This window comes from Electrophorus electricus, chromosome 8 (genome assembly GCF_013358815.1).
Source record: "Electrophorus electricus isolate fEleEle1 chromosome 8, fEleEle1.pri, whole genome shotgun sequence".
NCBI lineage: Eukaryota > Metazoa > Chordata > Actinopteri > Gymnotiformes > Gymnotidae > Electrophorus > Electrophorus electricus.
Window position 1 is genome coordinate 11,114,937 of NC_049542.1, and position 25,851 is coordinate 11,140,787.

The window sequence follows — 25,851 nt, forward strand, 5'->3', positions numbered from 1 at the left end:
CCCCAATTAAACTAAAACTAAACTCGTGATATTAGGCTCACATTTTTGATGCTAAATTTAACGGAATAATTACCCACATTGATGAATTCTTAGACATGTATTATAGCAACAACTCAAAAATTTGTTTAAGGACAGTTCTTCTACCCTTACGTCCTATGGGAGGAGGGGGAGATCATGTTTTTATTTATTTATTGCTCAATGACGTCTGAAAATGGTAAGCTTACCACCGGAGACACTGCCAAACATTATGATACAGCCTACTCGTCGCTACTTTATGACGAAAAATGGAGCTCGTTTAGTGTTTGAAGACTGCTGAGCCGTGATTGGTGCATAAGCTACCCAAGATTAATCAAGCCAATCCGGTTAAGTTTTATTGCAACGTGCACCCCGACTTCTTCAAGAAGAGTGAGATTGGAATTCTACAGTGAGTAAAATGCAGTTAAATAATATCTGTACGTGTTAATGTGTTGTCAACAAATGTTTTATTTAGCTTCCTTTTTGTCACTATTCTTACACCTGCAGAGTTTAGCTGCAGTGGTAAGAGTTGTAGTCGCGAGTAGCATAGATACCAGTCGCCGCAGAAATGAGCGGCCATTACACCATAGAAAGTTGTATGTACTAGAATGGTTTGATCGGGTTGCCAAAAACCACTGCATGGCAAAACTAAATCGTTTAACCACCGCAGTTGATGTTTTACACAACACTTAATCGCGTATGTTCTAAGTAACTACGCAAATACCACACTGGATATAAACCTTATATTTAGCTGCAATAGTTAGCTGACTTGATATCTTACTAGAAACAGGTAACTGGTTTCTCAGCAGAAGCTCTGTTAGCTGGTAGTTATTTGAATGACCATTATGCTATACTAGTGCCGTGCAGCAATTACACTGGGGGGCAATATTGCACAAGTGATAAATATCGCTCACTGATGATGGGCCAAAAGATGCACCTGCTGTCTCTCTCCCAGCGTTTTATGTCATAATGTGAAGGATGAACCCCCGAGGAGTATGTATGTCGCTGTTATTAGATCTTTTCTAGCATAGATGCTCTTGATGCAGTTTGCAGCACTAGTTTAGCTCATTTTACGGCTGTCTACAGGAACGCGTTTGAGACTTTCTGGCGCATATATAAGCCCTCGTCCTAAAACAATCTGGACGTCAACTGCCGGTATTTTACACTAATGTATTTCAGTGAGCAAAGAAAGAACTGCGCTTGTCACTCGGGAAGACTTAACGGTGCCAAGAAGTTTAAAGGAATTTCCATCGATCCGCAAAATTATTTCCGTTCATCGGTCCACCGTCCCCAGCTATTCAAAGAGCAAATACCTGGTACTAACTTCTCTATCCTCTGTCCAGATGGATATATGACTGATTGATTATAGAATTCAAGTGCCTCAACAATCTAGCATTGCAAGAATGCAGGCTTTGCGACAACTAGGATTGTTGAAATAGTTTGAAGGCTGATGTAATTAAATAATTGTCCAAGTCTTGGGAACATTCTTCTCCTATTGTGGCAAAATATAGCAGACCTGATGGCCCAAAATTCAGTAGTTTTCTGTAACCACAATTATTTTTCAAGTCTTCTCAGTCTGCACACATGTAAAATGACTATATGGTTTGATATAAAAAGGAAATCGGTTTTCTGTATTTTATCTTCATAATGTTAGAATGAGCTATCATGCTTTTTGAGTATTCCCTGACATTTAACTGGTGTTACACAAGTGATGCTTTGCATTGTTTGGTTGGTTTGTTAAGTTGTTTTTTGTGTTGCATGTTGGGTGAAGTAACCACTGCCAAAGTTTCTAAATGGCCATATGTCTTCAGTGTATATCAACACACACAAACACAGCCCAAAGCAAGAGAATGCAATTCACACAAGCCCGTTAACACGTCAGGACTCCTACAGGAATGCTAATGCACTGCTAATGCACTTTCATTTCAGAATGCGATTAGTGTGATGGAGCTTTGAACTGGTCTAAACTTTAATTGGTGCACCTTCAGGGTTTCTCACTCTCATACACACGCACACATAATCACACTCCCACTCCCCAGTCTTTCACCTTTTGTACTTATGTTCATTTTATGTCTTTGTGTGTGTTTTGACAGGCTCACTGAGATGGCCAGCACCTCCCTGTATATGTGCTCTTCTTGCCAGCAACTTTTTACCTCTTTGAAGGATGTTCTGGCCCACCACCTCAATTGCCACCTTTCTTGTACAGTTCAGAACAACTGTACTTCAATTCCCAGTCAGGTACTGCACCAGACTTGGCTACAAGTAAATATGTAGCCAGATCTAGAGCTGAAACTGCATTTTGACATTATTGAATGTTGCCAAATGTTTCATTGGTTTGCCTTTGCTTACCTTTTAGGTGGCGTCCAAGTTTTAATTTACTACTTAAAGGAGTAATAAGTAATTTTTACCAGCAAAAAAGTAGCAGACAGTATTTATGAAAGTTATTATTTGTACATTTTATTTACAAAGCATAGCTCACATAAGATGAAGAATCAAAGTGCTTTATAGTCCTGAAATGAACCAGTTTATGCTTTAAAGAGCGGGTCACTGACATGGAGGCAGCCATGTTTTAATACTGAAACTCTGAAACATCCAGGACACTAGGTGTCACTATAATGGTTGTTTAATAATGTGAAGAAGATCGCTGGGTAAATGGCTTATTGCTCCTTTAACCTGAATGCTTGAAAAGAAGCAACATTTGGGAGTATTGTATTAAAGAGTACAAATGTTTCAAGCTTTGCATTGATGTACAACATACATGCTTGAGCACCTGAACAGTAAATAAACAGTAAAATGTAAACGGTAAACTGTAAAGATTCACCAGTAAATAAACTTTATCACCTTCTAGTGTCTGTTCGGACATGTAGTTCAGAAAGCATAGTCTGAAATGTAGCCGATTTAAATAATGGCAATATGCTCGCATTACTCCGAATGACTGAAGCACTAATTATGCTAGTCATTAGAACATACATACAAATTGACTTATTTTAGCAGAATGCTTTGAAACTTACTGAATATGGCACACACAAACACACACACAACACTTTTTTTTTTTTTGGTCATAGAATAAATGAAAATCAGTTGTCATAAAAATCCACCACTTTACTAGACCCTTTTCAGTAGTTCTAGTGTATCCAGGTATACCTTCCTGAAGATCAATCTGTTTTAGATATGAAAATGCCATGTTAATAAGCCATGTGGTAAATCCACATGTGTGAAACTAGTCTAATACAATTTCTGTCCACATCTATAATTCTGTCAGAGTTGTTTTCAATTTGTTAATTTACAAGCTTAAAAATTCGTTTCGGTGTGTAGGTAGTGGGGGTGTGACCTTGAGATTTATTTATGTCAAATTATTTTGTCGCATGCTGTACACAGACAAATTAGACATCAACATAAAAATAAATAAATAGAGCGCAACCGTCAAAGCATCAGTATCAGGTCTGTTTGGACATTTTTTTATGCCTTGTTAAGGTGCCATTCAAAAGATCATATAGAAGGTAGACTTCATGAATTCTCTGTTGCCTTATATGTCTGTGAAGCAGCTACACACACAAGCTGTGAAGCAGTCTGGTTAGCGGTTATGAGTAGGGCATTTACATCACAATCAATTGTGATTTGGGATCTATAAAGAATGGTGAGGCCAATACAAAAACAGTCACACGTTATAGTCACCATAGAAAGCCAATCCAGAACATTTCAGGCATTTAAAAATCCTGGCTGGACACATTTTTAGGTCCCCAAAAGACCTACAAATATGTCCAGGGGTGAAAAAAAACAAAAACAGAAAAAGGATGTATGGTCACCCTACATTGGCTAGCTACATAAAACTGGTTAGCATTATCTAAAAATACAGGCCATTCTGTAAACGTATTTTGTGCTGTAATTAGGTCACCATCCAGGTTCTGGATTACATATTCATTTCACTAAATTTAAACAATGGTATTATTTTCTGGAAGCTGGTACAATAGCAAAATGTTATTTCTCACTGAAATATAGCGCTAATGTCAGTATAGTAACAAGATGAAGTCAGTGTTTTCCATTATCTTTTAAGACACGTTTAATCTGATTAATCAGTCATTTGTATCTTGAGGAAGGATAAAAACAGTTTATTTTAAATGTATTTTTATATATTTGTAGCATAGTTTAAATGTGATGGAACACACAGCTGTGCTAACTTGCTTTCTCTGGGGGTGCAAACAGTGAATTAGGTGCTTTAACAGTTGTGAACATTAAATGAACATGCTTGTGCCTTATAAAACCAGTGGCATGAAACCAATATGACTACACCTTGTATTGCTACTGCAGTCTAAATCAGTATTCTGTTTTTGTGTTTGTAATTACAGTGACACCAGTTGCTTTATTTATACATTGTGGGCACAATGCAGGAAGTGCTGTAGTACACAAAGCCAGGTCTATGAAATGTAATAAAGCTGAACCAGATTAACTGTCAGCTGTGAGGAAAATTGGACTCAAATTTTTACCTTACTACTTAAAATGGAAGATGATCTTCCTGGTAAGGAACAGCATGTTTTCTGTTTTATACCAAGGATTTCAAAAGGTAGAATAAAATTGTGCTATTGGTACATATCAGCAATTACAGTTGCACATATTTCACTGACTCTTCAAAATCTTTCTTAATGAACCTGAAAAAGGAATTAATGAATTATGACACATTTTCAAACTTGCACCTCATATAACCAAATCATTATCACACTGAAAAATTCCACACAGTTTTAAAAAGGTTAGAGTAATAACCCTTGTATGTGATAGATAATTCAAAAAGGCTTTCTGTCTTTTTTAAAAACAGCTGGTGAATTTACATTTTGTTATTAAATCTTTATGAAAGACCTCCATTGTACAGCTGAGTGTTGTTTCACTTTCATGTGTATTTTACATTTTTAGGTTAATTAAAAATGTTGTCTCATGTTTGTACATACCCAAAATATCCAGCAAGTGGTACAATGATCTGTTTCTGTGTTCAGTCTGTGTTGAACATCAGTTGGTTTCTGATTGGCTGGATTTCTCAACTCAGCAGGGACACAGACATGTAAAATCTCCAGCCACACTGCTGTTCATGACACAATCCCAACAGCACTAAACCCACTACTGTACCACTAACACTACAGATATTTGTTGAGAGTGGTCTTCCACTCAGGAGGTATCAAATCAGTGATAGCCTAGTAGTCAGAGCCTAACTAGTCGTGGACAGGGTTACAGGCTACTTACAAATTATGCATGGCAACTGATAATTTCATTTACTGAAATTGTACACAGGTATATAATTACACTATAAGATGAAGTAGACAGTGACATAGGTTTTCTATTGGCCAGTGATGGTATACTGAACATCAAAGCTCTATAAAGCTAGAACAAAAAAGTAAACTATTACAAGGTAGTTTATTATTGCTTCATGAAAATTATTTTCTGTGCCCGTCTTGGAGTTAATTGAGTCTTTGATTGTTAAATCAAGCAATGTCATGTCTCTGTCTTTCTCACTACCCCTTACTTTCTCAGGCTGCTCCAGGTATTGTCCAGCCCCAACCCAAACTACCCAACTGTTTGCCAGCTTCGTCCCACCATAAGTGCCCTCAATCTTATCAGCTGGGAGTAAAGACCACCACTCTGACAGGCTCCTTGCCCAGTTCACCCAGAAGCTCCAAAAACCATCCACAGAGAGCCACCCCCCGCTCCTCTAATCCGTTACCAGTGTGGTGAATGTGGGACTCTGTTTATGTCTCTTGATCTGTGGCAGCAGCACAGCAAGTCGGGCCTATGTTGTGGGACTGGATCAGAGGAGAACGAAGAAGATGGAGGTGAGGTGAAAATAGAAGCAGAAGAAAGGCAGAATGTAGAGGGCCCTGGAGAAGAAGAGACAGTAAGATTAAGTGAGTGTGCAACCAATGCTACAGAGGAAGATACAGGAACTAAGAAACAGGAAGGCATATTGTTGAAAGCTGGTGCACAAAACAAGGAGAATACTGAGGATGATCTCCAGGGTGGAGTAATGGTGAAAAACTTGGCTTCCAATCAGCAAAGCAGGGACACTGTGGATGCTTCCCCCCCATGCTTCTTTTCTGGTATCTCAGGCATGTCTTCTGCAGACACATTTCTGTGTGTGCAGTGTGGTTCAGGCTTCAGCTCAGAGGAAGCACTGGCAATCCATCGCAGCTCCAATCATGGTCTTGAGCGCATGCTGCACCGCTGCACCATCTGCACACAGGAGTTTATGAACACCACTCAGTATCTCTACCACCGGCGGCAGCACAGGGTGAATGGAGAGGGGTTGCCTCTCACGGTGGCCCACAGCACCAGTCATGTACCAAGATCCCTGAACACCCTGAACAAGACCACAGGTAGGGCCCTGATATACTATTTACTTAGCATCAGAAGATCCTTGTGATGATTTCACAAGTAGAGGTTTAATTTCATAATGTCAGAAATTTGTATATCTCATTGTCTTTCTTTTTCTCAGAAGAAGCGACTCAACTGCAGGGTCCTGTCAACAGCACAAATGAGCAAGTAGGCTGTGTTCTTCAAGTGTCCCAACCCTCCTCCACCTCCTACACTCCCTCCTCCTCATTCTCTAACCCTGCCCCCCAGTCTATGCCACCTCTCACCCGGAACCGCCCTGGAGCACCATGCCCAACCTGTGGCCAGGTGTTCAAGCGGCGCTGCCATATGCGTGCCCACATGCTGCGCCACAGTGGGCACAAGCCATACTGCTGCGACGTGTGCCACAAAACCTTCGCCTACAAGAGTAACCTAGGTCGACACCGTCATACACACACACCACGGCGGGCCCATGTGTGCCAGCAGTGTGGGCAAAGCTTCACCCAGTCGGGCACGCTCAAGAAGCACCAGCTGCTCCATGCCCACAAGGAGGCAGAGACAGAGGCAGCTGGAGGAGGAGAGATGGAGATGGGCAGGGCAATGAAAAAGGATGGTGAAGGAAAGATACGGCAGTGAGAAGTCCATTTGTTTGTTCGGACTGTCCAAATAGGTATCGCACTCGTACGCAGCTTCTGGTGCACAGGTGAGTGAGTAACATCTGCAGTGGTTCATGCTGGTCACATGGAGGACAGTGTAACAGTTATAGCAATGTCAGCTCATTGGATTAGAATATAATAATGGTTAAGGTTATTACAAAATGGGTAATATAAAGATGGTGGTTATTACTGTAAAAATGATAAAGGTACTGATGAAGCAGTTAACTCAGTATTAACTTAGAGGTTGTGGTGTTAACTGATATTAAAACAGATCAAAGAAACAGAAAAAAGCCTGTGTAGTATGGGGTATTGAAACGAGAGTGGTCTTTGGTTTTGAAGGACGAAATGGGCAATGAGCAATGAAGAGACTGGTTTAGTGGATTCCAAATTTTGGGGGTCATTAGCACCAAGCAGACTGCCACTGATTGAAAGATGTAAGCAGTCTCCTGCCAGAGGAAACCTGATCAGCAAAACCATAAAGGGCTTCTGTAGGAAGCAGACATTTGAACACTGTAGATATAAATATTGATAACCAGTGGAGCGGATGAAGAATGGTGATGCACACAGATGGCTTATTGTGTGTAAGGAGTCTAGCGTCTGAGTAAGGTCCACCCAGGATTATAGAAGAAAAGCAAGGAAGGGAGTATTAGAGTAAACAATACAGGAGCTAATGAGGGTATAGTGGTTTAGCATCCAGCAAAAATTCATCAAGTACTATTTGTGTCATATAATTTGTTAAAATATTTGGCATTTCTGGCAGATATTTAATATCATTTGAATAGCCTTTCCAAATATCATATCTACATCATCTATAAGTAGTATTATGTGGGCCTGAGTCTGCAGTTGGGCTGCATAATTATTAGTCAGTGCGTTTTTGTGGTTGACATTATAATGAAGTAATATTTATGCCAGTCATCATAGTAGTGAGAGGGGCTCGTTTAGGAACTGAGTTTTTGACAGCATTAGATAGATTATATTGATCATAACATGAGCATTAACTATAGCACATTGGTATGAATATTTTAGATGACAAAAATTAAATGGAATCTATGTGTATTTAACATTACCTATTAACTATTGCTGACACATTTTATGTTCAATACAAATAGGACTGTTTGGAATGATTTACATTATAGGCTAGCCTATATATATATATATATATAGAGAGAGAGAGAGAGAGAGAGAGAGAGAGAGCGAGAGAGAGAGAGAGAGAGAGAGCGAGAGAGAGAGAGAGAGAGAGCCATTGTTGCATATGTTTCTGGATTATTACATGACTGGGGACTGTTCTTTGCTTTCTGCTAAACTAGCCGGCCAGAGCAGACATCCTCTGATTTTCCATCCACTCACCTGACTGCTATCATCTCCATTATCTTCCTAACTAATGCAGTCCATTCACTGTCTATTCACTGCCATAGGATGATGTACCTCTGATGCCAATGAATTTGTCAGCTATCACTTAGCCTATGGATTACCGGTGTTGGTGTCACTGATGGGTTAAGCTTGGTCTGTCACCCAGAAATGGTCTAACAATATCAGTCCTGTTTTCAGAAACTGACAATTAATGCATTGGAGAATGACTAACCAAAACACTGCATGGCAACAATTGGCCTGTAGTCTGTAACTCCCCCTACAATGCTGCACAGCTACAAACTGATGAAAAAATCTGATTTACAGAATCAGAATCTTGTTCACAAAATTGCTCCAAACTATATTGTCCTTATTAACATTAGACAGTGCCAGTACATTTCTATGCTTTTGAATCAGAGGTGAACTGCATTCATTCTGTAGATGTGAGCAGAACCACAAGTCATAACCAGGTGCTGACTGACAGCAAGTAGGAGAATGGTGGAAAAAGAGAGAAAGGTGGTATTGCTGTCAGTGTTTTACCTTGTGTGCATGACTTGTGTAGGCCATCACGTAGCTCTTTGCAGGGCCTTCCCTTCCATTGCCTCTCCATCATTTCCAAACTGCTCAGAGTGTACTGTTTGTCCCCCCCCCCCCCCCCCCCCATATCACTCATAGAGGAATGTCCATTACTCCTCTTGGCCAAATCACAGAAGCATGAAAACCTGGAATGGACTTCTCTGCTGCTTAACCAGCTCTACACTCTGCTGCAAAACCTATTTGTAGACCAGCCATGTGACAGTGTCCTGACAATAAGTTGTGTGTACAGCCATAAGTTAGGCTGCAATGCCATGACATGTCTCATTAGCCTTCCTGTTGAGTACACATTACCCTGTCACACAGCTTCCTCAGATTTGGCACCAAGTTCAGTGCCTCCTCAGCGGTGCTACTGGATGAACTGTATTAAAATGTCAGTTTGCCTATGCAGACAGTCCTGACCTCAACAAAAAGAAAGATCACAATTAAATAAAACCAAGGTCTGAAATGTAAAACAGGAGCATGTTCTAAAAAAAAACAAAACCCTGAAATTTTCCATCTCTGTCTTTCATCTAATTGGTCCTGATCCCTGTCACTCCTGCAGGTTTGTTCACACTGGCCAGTACCCTTTCTCCTGCTCCATCTGTGGGCAGAGCTTCCCACGTAAGAAGAGCCTGCAGCTCCACACCCTCTTTCATCAAGGTGTGGTACAGAGGGTTTATTTTATACTTACTTAATATGTACTTACTTAAGTACTAAAAATTAAATACTTAATACTTTTGATGAAAATTGAGTTTGGGTTGTGTGTGTGTGTGTGTCAGTGAGAGTGATTATTTTGATAACATGTGTCTATGCTGTTTAGTGAAAGAGTTGCTCCTAAGCTTAGGTTTAAGGCTTGAGGCTTGTTGTGGGGCCTTTAAAAGCACATTTTACCTCCTTCTCATGTATGGTGAGTTACGTAACACCGTAAGACGGATTACACTGCTTTTGGGCACTGCCGCATTAATAAACGTAGCAACAAGAGAAATACACCACGAGCTTTACCAACCAAAGCACGCCAACTGCCCATCCTGTGTGCAGCATCAATACCGGTTGCACCAGTGCTGCCCGTGTGCCCAGCTCATTAGCGGTTGACTTGTGTTGTCTTGGATCCTGTTACTAAGGCACTTTGATGCAGTGAGAGATGTTAGCAGGGGTTATCGGTGTGCTGTAACACTAGAAGGGAAAACAACAGCAACATTGCCTACTGTCTTCTCAAGAAAGAATGCCAGGCATATTTTGTACTTTGCATAGACCATTAAACACTGTAAGATTAGAAGTTAATTTGGGGGTTGGGCGGATGACTGAATATGGATTTGGATTTCTGTGATGATATTTTATAATGGCTACACTTATTAAACATAAAAGCAATTTTTTCTTTTAAGTATTTTTTACAGTACTCAAAATCCTTACCTGCTTGCTTCTTGACATAGGAAAGCAGCCAGTCACTTGCCCTTCCTGCTTGGAACAATTCCTGGACCAGACCTCACTGGACACCCACCTGCCCCTCTGCAAACAGCAGGAAGCTCTGGGTCACAAGACGGACCCTTCTGTTTTGGGAGTGGCCAGGAAGAGGACTGGAGGCAGAGCCAAGCAAACAGGGAAGCTGATTTGCGACCTGTGTGGTCATCGCTGCGTGACGCAGGAGGGCCTGGGCCTTCATCGGCTCTCCCACTCTGGACAGACGCCACTGCGCTGCCCTTTTCTGCCATGCAGACGGCGCTTTACCACAAACTCTGCCCTGCAACAGCACATGCTGAGCCATGAGTCGTCAGTCCCGGAAGCTGATGCCATTAGAGGCGACCCAAAGCCACGCCCCCATCACTGCCAGCAGTGTGGAAAAAATTTCACTACTGCATCTTCACTTAATGTGCATATGAGGATTCACACTGGAGAAAGACCCTTTCAGGTCAGAGGTTTACATTATCAGGGTGCAAATGAGACTTGGGAATGTGAAGAATGTGAATTTAACACTTGCTAATTCTCAAGGTAGAATTTTATCATATGAACTAAAACACATAGAATACTGTAAGGAACTCACCTCTATCTCTTTCTCTCCCTCTTATGCTCTATCTCTTCCTCTCATGCGCTCCTTTTCTCACTGTTTTATCTGGGTTCTCCTTCCTTTCTGTTCTTCCTTCCTGGCTGCCAGTGTGGTGAATGTGGGAAGCGTTTCCGCCAGATCCCCCACCTCCGCGACCATGAGCGCCTCCACGCCGGCACGCGGCCCTTCGTTTGTGGTGTGTGCGACCGGGCATTTGTACTGGCTGCACGCCTAGCCGAGCACGCCCGCACGCACAGTGGAGATAAGCCCTACCAGTGCACACTGTGCCATCGTGCCTTCCGCTCACTATCCAACCTGGGAAAGCACCGAAAGACCCATGGCTCAGGCCCCAGCAATGATAGTACCCCCTTGGTGCAGACAAGCACAGAACAGCAAGCTGGGCTGAACCTGGGGCCAGCAGGACAGGGTCATTCTGCGGTACACACCATACTGCTTGTAGAAGCAACAGATACTATGCCGCATGAGACTGGCCCTAAAGGGGCTCACAGTTCTGCATCTTCTCCTGCACCTTTGGTCTTTCTGCAGCCTGTGGTTGGCGAGAATCAGCACAGCGTCTTGACACCTGTCCTACATCATACTATAGAGGTGGTGGTGGCGGAGAATCATGACTAGACTGTGAAGAACATGGGCCCAAACTCGACAGAAGAAAAATTATGTTTGTTCACATAGGTTTATGAGCATTTCATAGCAAATTCCAATATTTCACTTAAAAAACCATTTCTGCATGTTTCACATACTTTAAAGGTACAGACATGGTGTTGGAAATGCATACCGTTAAATATACATTGCACAAATTACTTCCCATAGTCTTCCATAGGGTACAGAACTTTATACTGTTTTGGGTTCTAAATGTAATATTACAAACATAAAATAAATTAATCAGCATCACAGCCTCATCTTATTGCATAAATTAAGAAATTCTACAGCTGTTGACCCATCGGCTTGATGGTCATTGTGCTGGGTGGAACAGCTTGAGTTAGCGGTGTTCCTATGCCATGAGGGTTATGCCTTACGGCCTTTCACAAGCATAGGATTTAAAGGCCTGCTGCACATATTTAGGGATCTATAAATCGCTTCCAGGAAATGAAGATTTGAAGATCAGCAGTGCGTAAGTCAACATTCAAGTAACGTGGAGCAATAAAATACTCCCAGGTGAGCTGAGATTACATGCTCTTTATTTGGTCTTGCCCAAGAATGGTGCAATAGTTCTATGTAATGCAGTGTAGCTGTTATGTGGTATTGCATCATTTTCTAAAAGCAGTTTTGCTGTCTTGTTCTGTATCCTGTAGATAGAAAACAGACAAAAACCATACCAGTATAATTTTAAAACATTGTGAGTCATGGAGAATTAAAGAATTTCCAATTTAAGTGACAGCATTGCTTATGTGGTTCTTGTTATACAATATGTGGAAGATGGAATTAAGCCTTTGATGTCTTCTCTTGTTTGAACATTTGCAAACCGAAAAAGCACCTGACCCCTTGCCAAGTAGAGATTTTCTATTTCAACCTGGTCATGAAATTCTTTCCAAGTGCCCAAATTAATGTCATCCTAATTTTAGAAATAAAAGCTTGGGGCGCTGTAAAATCTGAGTCAAACGATACTTTTTGACTAAGATAACAGAAATGAGAGAACGAGAAGGACAGACCAAGGACTTGGCACGTCCATGGTGCACTGAAATTAAAATTTGATTTCTATAAAAAAGTACATAATTGACCAAGAATTTGTGTATATTATAACTTCAGTTGAATGCTGCAGACTGTATACATCATCTTTGAATAAAATGTATCTTTTTTTTTGTGTCCACTGGTTTTCAGTGTCTATATTGTATGTCTATATTGCTCAGCCCAATATATCACTTGTCAACTGTCCTTATTGCATTTGGATGGTTGTTAGATGGATCCCTGACATCTGAATTATAATGACAGCACGTCTCAGTAATGACAGCCTCGGTACTGCTGCAAGATTTTCTTGTGATGCTGATCTCTGGTCCTAGCAGAGTGGATACTGCATGACAGAGGATGGGTGCGCAAATTATGGGATGGCAGTATGGATGAGTGGCCACTGCCCTGGAGAGGCAGCCAAAGTCTAATAGTGTCATTCTCATCAGCCCTTTCCTCCTAATGCCCAGCTCACTGACCTCAGAGTGCAGTGGATACTGGGCTGAGCCTTCTGCTCATGTCTGTGAAAGGGTCTGCAATGCAGGGAGAGGGAGAGAAAGAGGGCACTGACACTCTCCAGCAAAGCCTCAGGGCAATGAGAAGTCTTGTTGCAACATTTATTATAGGCATGCTACTGTAGCCAAAGAATATTAATTGAAACCATTTCAGCAGCCAAAGTACACTTAATGTGTGATACTCTTACAGACTGTTCTGGAGTCTCTCTGGGAAGGGAGCATTGTGACTACATTGTACACTTACAGACACTTATGAATAGTTACCATTATGCTAATTGCTCAGTGTTATTTGGGAGAGTATGCTTCCTTGAAAATCCAATTCCTTCATGAATAAGTTTGTGAATGTGTTTGTGCATCTCAGCCATGCTTTGAAAACCCTCTCATCTACATTGTGTTGTGGGCTGCAGGGTGCCTGAGGGGCCTGGATGGTCACCCGAGTAACAGTGGTGATGGGAGTCCAAAGGGAGAACAGGTTGGGCAGCAGAAACCGTTCAACCAGGAGGAGGGCTTAGGATAAACAGGTGAGATGGAGCTTTTAACCTCAGCTCGGGCCAGTCTTGAGAGACTGCAGGTCACATGGGTTCCTGGTCCACTGTCATTTTTAACGTGGTGAACTTTGCTGATGGTGTGCAGGTCTGGTGAGTGGCTGAAGAAAGCCAGTCATTGCTTTTTTATGCACTCTTTTCTTACAAATACAGCTAATGGTGCCCAGTAGTACTTCAGTCAGTAATTTGTTGTTTTTTAAGCTTTGTGTTAATTGCAAGAAAATGTTGTCATTTCTACCTCAAATTAGGGTATGTTAGTTCGGCAGGAGGCCTTCTGAACCCAATAAAAGCAAACAGCACTTTGTTGAATGCTGCCAATGGCATTAATGAGCAAAGGCAAGAAAGACAGAGATTCAAACCACTGGCAGTGCTAATCAACTCTTTCCTAAGGGACAGGGTGATAAAGAAATTGTGCTTCTCTTTAATGGTCTGTCTGACATTCAGATTCAGTTATTCTGAGCATTACAAAGTGATGCTTGTTTCATATTCTTGCAGAAAAATGGCTGAATGGAAAACCAAAAACACACACTTCTATTAAGTCATATACACATTTTGTACATTGCTGTTTGTGATGGATCACCAAAATGATTCAGTAACTCGGGTACCATGAAAATCCTGGAAATTAAAAAAAGAACAAAATCAAGTCAATATTAGATTTTAGTTTAACTTCTACTGTGATTTATCTGCATAGTTGTGCCAGTTGAAGTCATTGTTTGTTGCTGCTTGCTAACTACAACTATTAAATTTTATGTTTTCATTTTTCTGTGTTTTGCTGGCAGCTATGTAGCACCGATAAAGGTCTTTAAAAGTTTAGCATGCCATAAAGCTCATAATGCTATAATCACAAGTTGGTTATTAATGTTGAATTCAGCATGTTTATGAATTTGACAAACTTTCTGTCAGTTCTTTCTGCATACAAAAATCCAAGCAGCATCTTTAGTATATTTCAGGGCTCTTTAACCTCTGGGTGTCCACTTAATGTGAAAGTCATCGTAACTCTAATACATGCAACCCATTTGGGACTGAGACATTAACTATTTACAAAGGGATTTAGCTGGAAATCAATGTGCTATAAAGTGGCATAAATAAAGATAATTTCAAGCTTGCATTCAAATGTTAATAGTATGGTATGGCCATTTTCATTATCTTTTGGTGTAAATATTTTAATTTGGCCAGTGTTCCTGGTTTGACTTTAGTTAGTTAATGTATAACATTATTTAGAAGTTTTTAGATGTAACTAGTTAGATTTCCAGGCTGATTACATTTGTGGGGGAAGCGGGGCTTTGTTTACTGTATTTGTTGTGCTTGACAGAGCCTTCATTGCGGACGAGTTGATTGGAAGCCATCGGAGTGGGATTTTCTACCTGTGCTTTACTATCATCTGTCTTTCCCCAGAGCCTGATAGATCACGTGATAGATCTCCTCTGCTAGTTCTCGCTTTGAGTTATGGAGCTCTCCCCCCCATCTCTCTCTCTCTCTCTCTCTCTCTCTCTCTCTCTCTCTCTCTCTCTCTCTCTCTCTCTCTCTCTCTGTCTCACTCACTTTCTCATTAACGTTCTTACTGATACACACACAGAATGGCCTGTGCTCAGGTCTCTGGCCTTGCTGAGGTGGCTGTCACCGTAGTGACTTTGACAAAGAGTGTGTGTGTGTGTGTGTGTGTGTGTGTGTGTGTGTGTGTGTGTGTGTGTGTGTGTGTGTGTGTGTATTTGGGTAAGTGTGTTCACAGTATATACTCTGTATAATCGATGGATGCTTGAGTACCCCCTCGCTCTCTGGCCAAAGAATGCATTTGTTTTTGTGTTTATTCTTTGGCTCATGATTAGGAATTCCCTGTGGTAGTCATATCTTGACCCTATTGCACACATGATACTAATATGTGTAATATTTGTCTACTTTCTGACATGACATTATCTGTGTGTGTGTGTGTGTGTGTGTGTGTGTGTGTGTGTGTGCAGTCATGCCTCTGAAGAGCCTCATCATCTGTGTTTAGTTCTGTATTCCCATGTTTGCCCTTGTGAAAGATTCCCTGTTGGAGGATGGTATAATTCATGGGAATCCAAGGATTTATTCATGGTTTTTATGTCAAGGGCAGAGTATAGGGTTCACCGCACCAAGAGTACAGAACACCTCAGGATACGTTTAGAGTGCTCAATTTATTAGTAAAAATTGTAAAAATAAAGAAAAAGGAAAATAAATGGCTTTAAAAGTAAACAACATTTCAGTAGGACTCTAATGTTCTTCAAACATTAATCATTTTTGCTATTAACACTGGACTAGGTTTTAGTACCAGACTAAAATAGAATTAGATGCTGCTCAGTCAGCAGACACTCATCAAATGAATAGAACTCCCATCTCATCAACCTCCACTTTCTGTTCTACACCTACTTAAATACAGGAAGCCCAGCTCTGGGCTAAACCAATATCTCAGACAGGTGGTTCTACAGAAGAACAATAAAATCAGCCTCATAATATTACAATATTTAAATGTTAGTCCTGTGCACAGTTCAATGGCCATTACATACATTTACCTGTAAATCTGAACATTTGTTGACTCAGTCCTTTTCTTTCTATAGGTGTTTCTCTTTGACAGTTCGCTTGTATGGTCATGGGCCCTTTTGACCTGTACAAGGGTTAGAGCTGCTTCAGCTTCCACTCTTTTAGAACCAGGATCTCAGGTAAGTCTACTTCTTTCACTTCAAGATTCACTTCATGTTGTATCGGGTATCTCTACTCTCTGACAGGTGACATGGTGATGGGGCAGGTCTCTGACTTCATCTCAGCCCTCTGTTTGCCTCTTTACACTACTGCTATTCTCATCCCTTCCTTCTCCCCCCTCACTGCACCTTTCACCCCACCCTTATTCACCTTGTTTCTTTCATTCTGCATTGCTCCCTCTGATGACCCCCTCTGCCACCTCCAACCCCCCCTGCCATTGATAGTAGTCTATGTGCCCAGAATGCTGAACCACAATCACCATGCTAGAGGCAAAGGCCCTATGCTGAGATGGAATGTCAGTTCTTGCTTGCTCTCTCTCTCTGTGTGCATGAATGGAGAGACCACACAACTTTGTGAGAGCAAGATTTGAAAGCACCCAATGAGGCTAAAGCGAACTCACATGCATAACTCCTGGAACCGTTGTGCAGCTTTCTGTCAAGTTCACATTGTGTTCAGACAAATTCATGCATATGTGTGCCTCTGCATGTATGAGAAAAAAACAGCTGATTGGTTCTCACCGGGGCCACTAGGCAAGTTACAATAGTTAAAATTCTGTTTCTAATACTTTTTCCTATGCAAAAGGCCCAGTTAAACTATTTTCATAAATTTCCATTACTTTGTATATATTTTGTTTTGCACCCTATTGTTGCAATAGTTCTATTTCTGTTCTATTTATTATGCATTATTCAGCCTTGGCCAAGAGATTATATTTTAATGAAACTGCAATTCACAATCAACTTCAAAGCACAAAGGGCATAAAGACCCCAAATAAGGTTGGTCATGGGGTAGAATTTGGGATAGAAGCTTTATCTGTGTATGGAGAATGCCCTCCTTAAGAATGGATTCTAATGTGGTATAGTTATATAGACCTTCCTGGTCTGTGCCTCACTTTCAAATTATCAGGCAAAGGTTCCATATTTGCAGGGATTTGAGATAATTGCAAAAACTAAGACTATATTAATATCACATATCCAGTAAGATGTAGGATCAAATGGAATACAAGTCAATGGAATATCTTCAGTCCTTTTTGGAATGCTGACATAAGAGCCTTGAACTAGTGCACTGACATTCTGAACTATTCTAAAAGAAAAAAAGCTTTTAATTCTTGGCAGTAAAAATCTACTTTGCATTTTAATTGGCACACCATCATATTAAACTTCAGTGATGTTGGGAGCTGGTGAATGAGCAAGACATGAGGGTTTAACTTGACATTCTAGTGTTTTAAAAGAACAGTGATGGCTTTATTTTGCAGTGTATATATGGAAGCAATATCATCTCTGAATATGGTTACACACTCAGTCAAGGTATCATCTAATGGTCTAATAACTCCTACAAGAGGATTATCTATACCATTTTGCATTCACCAATATATATTAACCATTGGCAACACCCCTTGATTACTTGATTAAGGCTTTCTTCAAACATAAAAATAACTAACTAGGAGAAAGGATACAAGCTATTTCTGAGAGATATGTCTTCTGTTTTAGGGCTTCCTGTGCATGGATTTTGTCCTTTATTTAACAACAAAATATTCACTGTGTTTCACTGTGAACATTCTAAAAAAAACTTCAAAACAAAAAGATACAATAAATATAAAATGTGCCATCAGATGAAATTCTTAACTCCCACAGGGTTTTTAAAGTTCTAATGTGTGGAAGCCACATAAACTAATTTCCTAACGCAACATGCATCAAATTGTAGCGCAAGTAACATTAAGTGAATTCTCACTTGTACTACCACCCCAGAACAGTAGATGGCAATAACAGTGCCATCTTCTCTTTCACACCCAGGTACGTTCCACTGAAGGGAAAAGCCTCACAGATCTAAATGCAGAGCCTTCTATATCCAACAGATTTGCCCCTTTGAATGAAATATTTGCTGAGAAGCTTGTTGAAAGAACTCTGGACACCAGTAGCTGTAGTTATCTGTATACCAGGGGCCAGTGCACTGGACATTGCAGGTCATCTTTGGGTTATCTTTGTTCTCTAATATAGTCATTCATGTAGAAGCCAATGATATACATCTTCTCTAGTCTGAGCTTACTAAGAGCAACATTGTAGAGATGTCAATTAGTAAAGGTGATGTCTGATGGTGTAGTTTTCTCTAGACCCATCCCAGTGCAAAATGCCAATATAATGTACAACTTGTTATTATTATTGAACTGCTGGATGTCCACAAAACAATGTGGGGTTCATAGATAATTGGACTATCTTTAAGGACAACCTGGCCTTGTAGTTAGTCTTAGGATAGTTACAAAACAACAGAGGCCAGGCAGCAGAAAAAGAGGCTAAACTAACTGTCGGTTGATCACTGAGATGTCACCCAAGGTCCACCATATTGACACTCTGTGCGCAGTGGTACACAAAAATGTAGAAAACCTCAAAAAAACTGGGTGTTTAACTTAATTACTGTTAAAGTAAATGATGCACAGAACAGTACAGCACCTCTGCTTTAAAGTTTACTAAATGGATTACTACATGTTAGATGTCTAACATCCCCAACATAAAGCACAAATGATTGACTGATCACTGATCATAGAGTTAGTATAGTCTGTCTAACATAAACTTGGATTAGGCCAAATGAGTACATAGCCTTAAATTAAGCAAGTGCTTCTGGCTATAGTCATCACTGGTGCCGAAAACCATAATCCTGTACACACCATGTGTACATTTCTTAATGATTTTGTTACTGGGACAGCAGTAGACAATGTCTTTGGATACTTTATTTATACAATAGTGTGTTTTTGAAAATGAGCTAAAAATTTTTTTTGGCTGTGTCCACTGTGTCCAGTCATCATGAAGACTGATGATTGGTGTTAATGTGACAGGCTATAGGTCATTCTATGATTGTACCACAGTATGATGCCATCTCAGACCACTCCCTTATTTCATTTCAAATACTGCACCATATGCATGATCATGTCAGCTACAATACTTGGCTTTACTGCAAATATCCCAAATTTATCAATTCTGCCTGGGATACCCTCAATCCCTGAAGATCAAATGATTGAAAGCTTCGAGCCAGTGCAAATGGTGCCAGACTAAACTTGTGGGCTGCGTCTTAATTGTGTACTGTACACTAATTCTATAAGGTATGTACTATATACTGATCTTAATATTACGGGTCTAGCAAGTTAGTACACAAACACACACAAAAAAAAGGTAAGATCAGTGTCTTTATCAGTGAAGGTATCAAATATTTCTTATTGCGTTTATATATTTTATTACCTTTAGTATTAAACCTAATACATTAAGGCCTGATATTCTACCTCATTTACAAATATGGTTAAGTTAAATTTTGCTGCCATCAACTAGCTAGCTATCTGGCTAATTGGCTAATGCCAACTTTCTCTCATTTAGTCTTGAAAAAGATGAAAAAAAGAAGTGCTCTTATTAATCCTGCAGATAGTCAGGAGAATGCTCTGATTATGCAATAAACCTTGATGGTCTCTCGATTACACTGGGTTTTAATAGTTAAAGATTTTGGTGTAATTATGGATCCCAGTTTCAGTTGAAGCTCTTGTCAATAATATTTCTAGAATATTTTACTCCTCAGAACATTGCAAAGATTAGCTATATACTATACATGATGCAGAAATGGTAGTCCATACATTTATTACATTTACATTTACAGCATTTAGCAGACGCTCTTATCCAGAGCAACTTACAAAAGTGCTTTGTCATTTACTCATAGAATATATCCAGTAGGTTAGAGTCCAACATACCAGTGAACTAGAATACTGTAGAATACAGGGATGAATGCTGATACCTAGAAGTACAAAATACATAAGGTCTGTCTTAAACAATTCTAAGTGCAATAAACAATAAGTGCTCGAATTTGTTAAACAACATAAACAGTACCCTACAATAAATACTAATTTAGTCAGTCAATATGGGAGCAGGATCAGTTGTCCTTTAAATATTATCAGTCTGCGTTTGACGACTGCAAGGGCCCCTGCTGTCCGGGCAGCAAGTGGAAGCTCATTCCACCATCTTGAAGCCAGGGCAGAAAATAGTCTCAATGCTGTCATCCATGAGACCTGAAGCAAGGTATTTCAAGCCGAGCCATACTTGAGATTCAAAGTACTCGATGTACAGGTATCACTTTGAGGTATCACTTCCAGATTGGATTACTGTAATATCTTACTATCTGGTTGTACCACTACATCATTAACAAGCTCTGATTCAATATGCAGCAGCTAGAGTTTTTACAAGAACAAGAAGGTTAATCATTTTTCTCCTATCTTAGGTACACTGTATGGAATATGTCTGTGGAAATGTTTTGCCCTTTCATTCAGAAGAGCATTTGTGAGGTCAGACACTGACACTGAGTCTAGTGGTGGCGTGCTTTATACCACTCAATCCAAAGCTTAGCATTGCACTTGGTAATGTAAGGCTTGCATGTAGCTGCTCAGCTATGGAAACCCATACCATGAAGCCACTGGTGCACAGTTTTTGTGCTGATGTTAATGCCAGAGGAGGTTTGGAACTGTGCAGTTAATGAATTAGCAGACTCAACTATATGCTTCAGCACATGGTGACCCTGCTCTGTAACTTTGTGGTTTGCCACAAAGGAAGGAAACTGACCTGTTACAACAGTGGCATCCCATTACAATAACATGTTCTAATTCAGTGAGCTCCTTAGAACGACCCATTCTTTCACAAATGTTTTTTCAAGGCAGACTGCATGACTAGGTACTTGATTTTATACACCTGTGGCAATGGGACTGAATGAAACACCTGTGTTCAATAATTAAGAAGTGTGTCTTAATACTTTTATCCATATAGGGTACACTGCACTGGCTCACAGTAAAATTTCATATTGATTATGTAGCGATTTTCGTACCTATAATTTACCAACTGTCAGTTACAATTGGCAAATTTAATTGGGACACCACCCTGATTAACAGAAAAAGTATTAATTTTAATTAACGTATTAATGACTAAGAATTCAGTTTCAACTCATGAAAGTCACCAATTTGATACATGATTATTATTCGTCTGCCAAACATTATATCACTCGGGGCTCACAGACGTAATAACCAAGGTATGTTTATTGAATTGGAAAACATTCAAAACAGTCATTGACTAAGATTCTGTTAATGACCAGGAATGGCTAGTGCAATAGAATCATAATCACAAGCCTAACAATGTAAACATGCTAAATTTAACAAAATTCATGGTGGATACTGGTAACTAGATAAGCTAATTAAAAAATTGGAGAAACAAAGTAAATAGATTGGCTTATGTAATCTATACTAGTAATCATTTACATGACACTTTTATCCAAAGCAACTTACACTTATGACTGAGTACACCTTAAGCAATTGAGGGTTAAGGGCCTTGCTCAGGGGCCCAACAGTGGCAGGGCTTGAGCCAGCAACCTTCCTAATACAACTCAAGTACCTTAACCACTGATTTACCACTGCCCAAACAGGTAATCTATTTTTCAAACAAGACCAAAAAGGAAACTTATCAATCAACAAATTCATAATAAAAGTATGCATACAGTCTAATAAGAGGATCAGGAGAGAAAGCTGTTGTGAACAGTGAAGTGGGGAACTAATTAAGTTATGAGGCTGTGTCAGAGGTGAGGGAAAAGAGTAAACTCATGTAATTTGATTAATAAACATTAAAGCTAATAATATAACAACTGGTAAATTATGAGGGAAATGTCATCTCTTAAGACTCGTGGGCGTTCAACCATGTTGAACAGTCTGGAAATGCAGGAGTGTGTTCTATTGGATCCTCCTGACAGTGCAGACAGTGCAAGGGAGCATTAATTTGATTTTGTTTTTTCAGGTCAGCGTACCAGATGTTAAGAACAGTCATCCAACAGCCTAAATGGAAGTGGAATTTGGTGTCGTTTCTGTGAAACTGTCTGATGACTGCAACAATCCATTGTTCTTTGTAGTTCTTGGATCCAGTAACGGTATGGAGACCAGGGTTCTTAGGCCAGGGAAGTGATTTCCAGATCTGGCTCTTGTGAGTCACATAGGCCTTTGCAGGCAAACCTTTTTCAAAGTTAGAGTGGGTTCTTTACCGGCAGTGTATTGGAATTCCAGTCTTGACCAGATGGTTGTCTTCAGTAAGAGCCATGATGGGTCAATTCTGATGAATACAAACTAATGAAAAAAAAAATTAAGATAATAACAAAAGAAACAATGACATCCAATTAAAATATGGTAAACTAAGACAGCCTAATATTTCTAGCTTCTTATTGAAAGGTTATTCACTTGTTCACGAAATGAAAAAAAAACAAAACAAAGTTTAGGGGGGGTAACCCCTCTTTTATTTCAGTCATAGTTCGCACCTCTGACCTGACTAGACTGCTCGAATCGACAGACTTCACTTCTCTCCTCTCAACTTCTACCAACTTCTCAACTGAGGGGGTAGAATTTATCAGTTATAGAAGAAACAAGGGCTGCCTAAGTAATACATATTCAATCACTTCTGTTCAAGACTGGGGGAAAGAATTTAAGAGATAGGAATACAGGAATGCATAGGATCCACCATGAATCAGTTATAAAGAAAATAAAGAAACAAAGCAATAAAGGAATTTTAATTAATGAAGGACAAGTAACAAACAGAATAATGCAACAACAGGTATTTATAAAATAATACACATCACAATTTGGAAGTTATATTAAAATCACCATGCATTATTGGTGAATTATTTGACATCATATTAGATTAAATGGTAAATTGTTACTATGTGAATATGTGGGATGAGCAATGTTACTTGCCCTGGTAGGAATTTAAGCCTAATGGAATTTATGATCTTCCTTACTACACCGAGGCTGGTAAGAGTTTTCACCTTACCATCCATCAGTTTATGTTCCTTAGAGAAAAAGGGGTTGAGGGTCAGGGACCAGGCTATCTTAATAGCTGGGCCATTTATGACTTTGTTGCTAATCCTCCAGGCACCAGCGTGTCTCAGGTTTGATCTGTGGCCTAGGGGTGTTAGAGAGCCCCCCCTTTAGACCAGGTTAGAACTTCATCAGGGGAATAATTTTAATCTTCACTACAATTCTAAAATAATTTCAATGACTTACAAATCACCGAATAGTCTTCCCCCTTAGTAAATTAGCAAACTCTTTGTCTTTTCTCATATGTGCTTAGATCAAAAGTTGTAGGTTCTATTAGAACCTAGAATAAGGAAATCTGTTTCTTGGGGCAGAGTTTTTTCCTTATAAAGCTCCTACGCTATGGAATAACCTTATTGTCAATGTTCAGAAATCAGACAGTCTTAATATTTAAGGCTAGGTTGAAAACCTATTTATTTAGGTATTTTATTTAATACCTCTCATCTTAGGTAAAGGTGTAGATTTGGGCATTCATGCATATTGAGAGTTATGGTAAACTGGGTTGTTGTGATGTCACTTCACCTCTTTTTTTGTCACTCAGGTTTGTTGGCTGGGAGCAGCAGTTCTGATGTTACAGAAGGTCCTTATGTGTGTTACCTTCTAGGTCTATTCTTTTAGTTGTGCTGCCATAGCTAGACCTGCCAGAGTCTACCCTTGCACGTTAAAGACCCAATTTTTCTTATGGATCCTTGCTTGTATGAAACATTGCCTGAACTCTGTGTGTGAACAAGTGTCTGCCTCTTATGATTTTTGGTCTTGCCATGAAAAAGCCATTGATTCAATATTTGTTCCTAAATTAATTGCATTTACTGGAAAATGTGCAGAGACTGTTTCACTTACATTTATTTTTCCCTCTCAGGGGGCCAAGTTCTGCTAGGCCAGCGTTTAACCACGCCCCTCCAAAAGCACTTATTTTTAATTTACAAGACAGCCAGCACAACCTTTGCTGCATTGAAGGTAAGTTGGTAAGTCCTGCTGCTGGCTGGTGATGGAAACCCTATTTCTTGCCACTCAACCCACCATTGATTTTTTTTCATGTGCAATATCTGGTGGTTCAGAGTCTCTTTCCCCAGACTCCTTAGTTTCAGAGAGTTGGGTTGGCTGATATCCAGCATCCACAGGATGATATCCAGCTGTGCTCATCTTTTGGCAAAATATTTTTCTTCTCCAGGTTCCACAAATCAGGCTCCTGGTTGGCTACACTAGTTTTTGGAAGGATTTCAGTAACTATAAATTATAACAAAGTAATAGCAGGCAGACAATGAACACTTTCTAACAGAATTGTTGATGTTTATTAGAACTATTATTACAGGAGTTAAAGGGGAACTATTATGCCATTTTCAATGTTCAATTTTTCAATGTTCCAAAAACCCCCTCCTTGTAAAATAAATTTGTAGTTAGCAGAAGCCTGCATTATAACATTACAGCTTCTAACCTTAAATCCACCTCCATACACTTTTCACACAATTTTAGGCAAATGTGGGCCTGCAGCTGATTAGCAAAACTATTATAACACAATAATATTAACTGTCAAGTTAACTTTGTTAGCCGAGAATCATGAACACTGGTTCTTCATCTTAGCTACTCCCAATAACTCCACATTTGAACACTTGTAGCTGCTACCTTGTTAGCTTTAAACATCACAAATCAACAAATAATAATAATAATGCATGCATACAGGTGATGTTGCACCACAAATAGTTGTAAATGCCCCATCCTTCAGGAGTATGCAACAAACTCTACATGTGTTTTTTTTTGTTTTTTTTTTTTTTTTTGTTTTTTTAAGTAGTCATCCATGCTGGGCACACAGTAAAATCTTTGGGAACAGTGGAGGGAACAGCAATAAAATTGAAATTCAGCCACTAACTTCTTTGTCATTCTACCTTTGGCAGTGCTTATAAAAGAGATTTCCCTTCACAATGCAGAACACAGAGTCTTTCAACATGGTTCCAAAATGGAACAAACTCTTGCTGTGTTGTGTGAGGATGGGCCAAGCTTGCTGGCAATATGGAAAGTGTTATGAGATTGCGTCTTCTTGTATCAAAGAAAATGATTGAAGTTCCAGTGATGTATTTCAGACAACTGAGACAAGTGGTTTCTTTGGGAGAGAGTTACTCACTCTCCTGTGTACTTTAGGCTTTGCAACTTTGCCGACTCTTCACATGGACAAAAATCTATATAACACATTAAAAGAAAGGGAAAAACCAGAAGAGTGTAAAAGGTCCCCTTCTCCCAAATGCACCAAAACACAAACAAAAAAGCTTTGACTGTTGTTATCTGGTATGAAGTACACAGTGTTATGATAAATCAGTGTCACACAGCAATGGAAATATACTGAGCAATGAAGAAAACGTGTTTACACTTCTGCTAATCACAGAAATATAAAGCACACAGAGAAATAAAGTTTATAATTAATTAATTATGGGTGCTTAACACACTGCATCACCTGGCCTTTTGGAAGAGGACTGTGAGTCGTCTGCACTATATCAGAAGGCTACAGGCTGATGCTTTGTTGCCCACCCCTTTTCAGTACTCATCAAAGGCATGCTGTTGTTTAAAA

The 25,851-nt window shown here is 39.8% G+C and overlaps 1 pseudogene; it reads left to right on the top strand.

The window, feature by feature from the left end:
- The first annotated feature begins 373 nt into the window (after window positions 1–373).
- On the top strand, window positions 374–12,746 carry LOC113568432 (annotated as a pseudogene).
- Window positions 12,747–25,851: the final 13,105 nt, after the last annotated feature.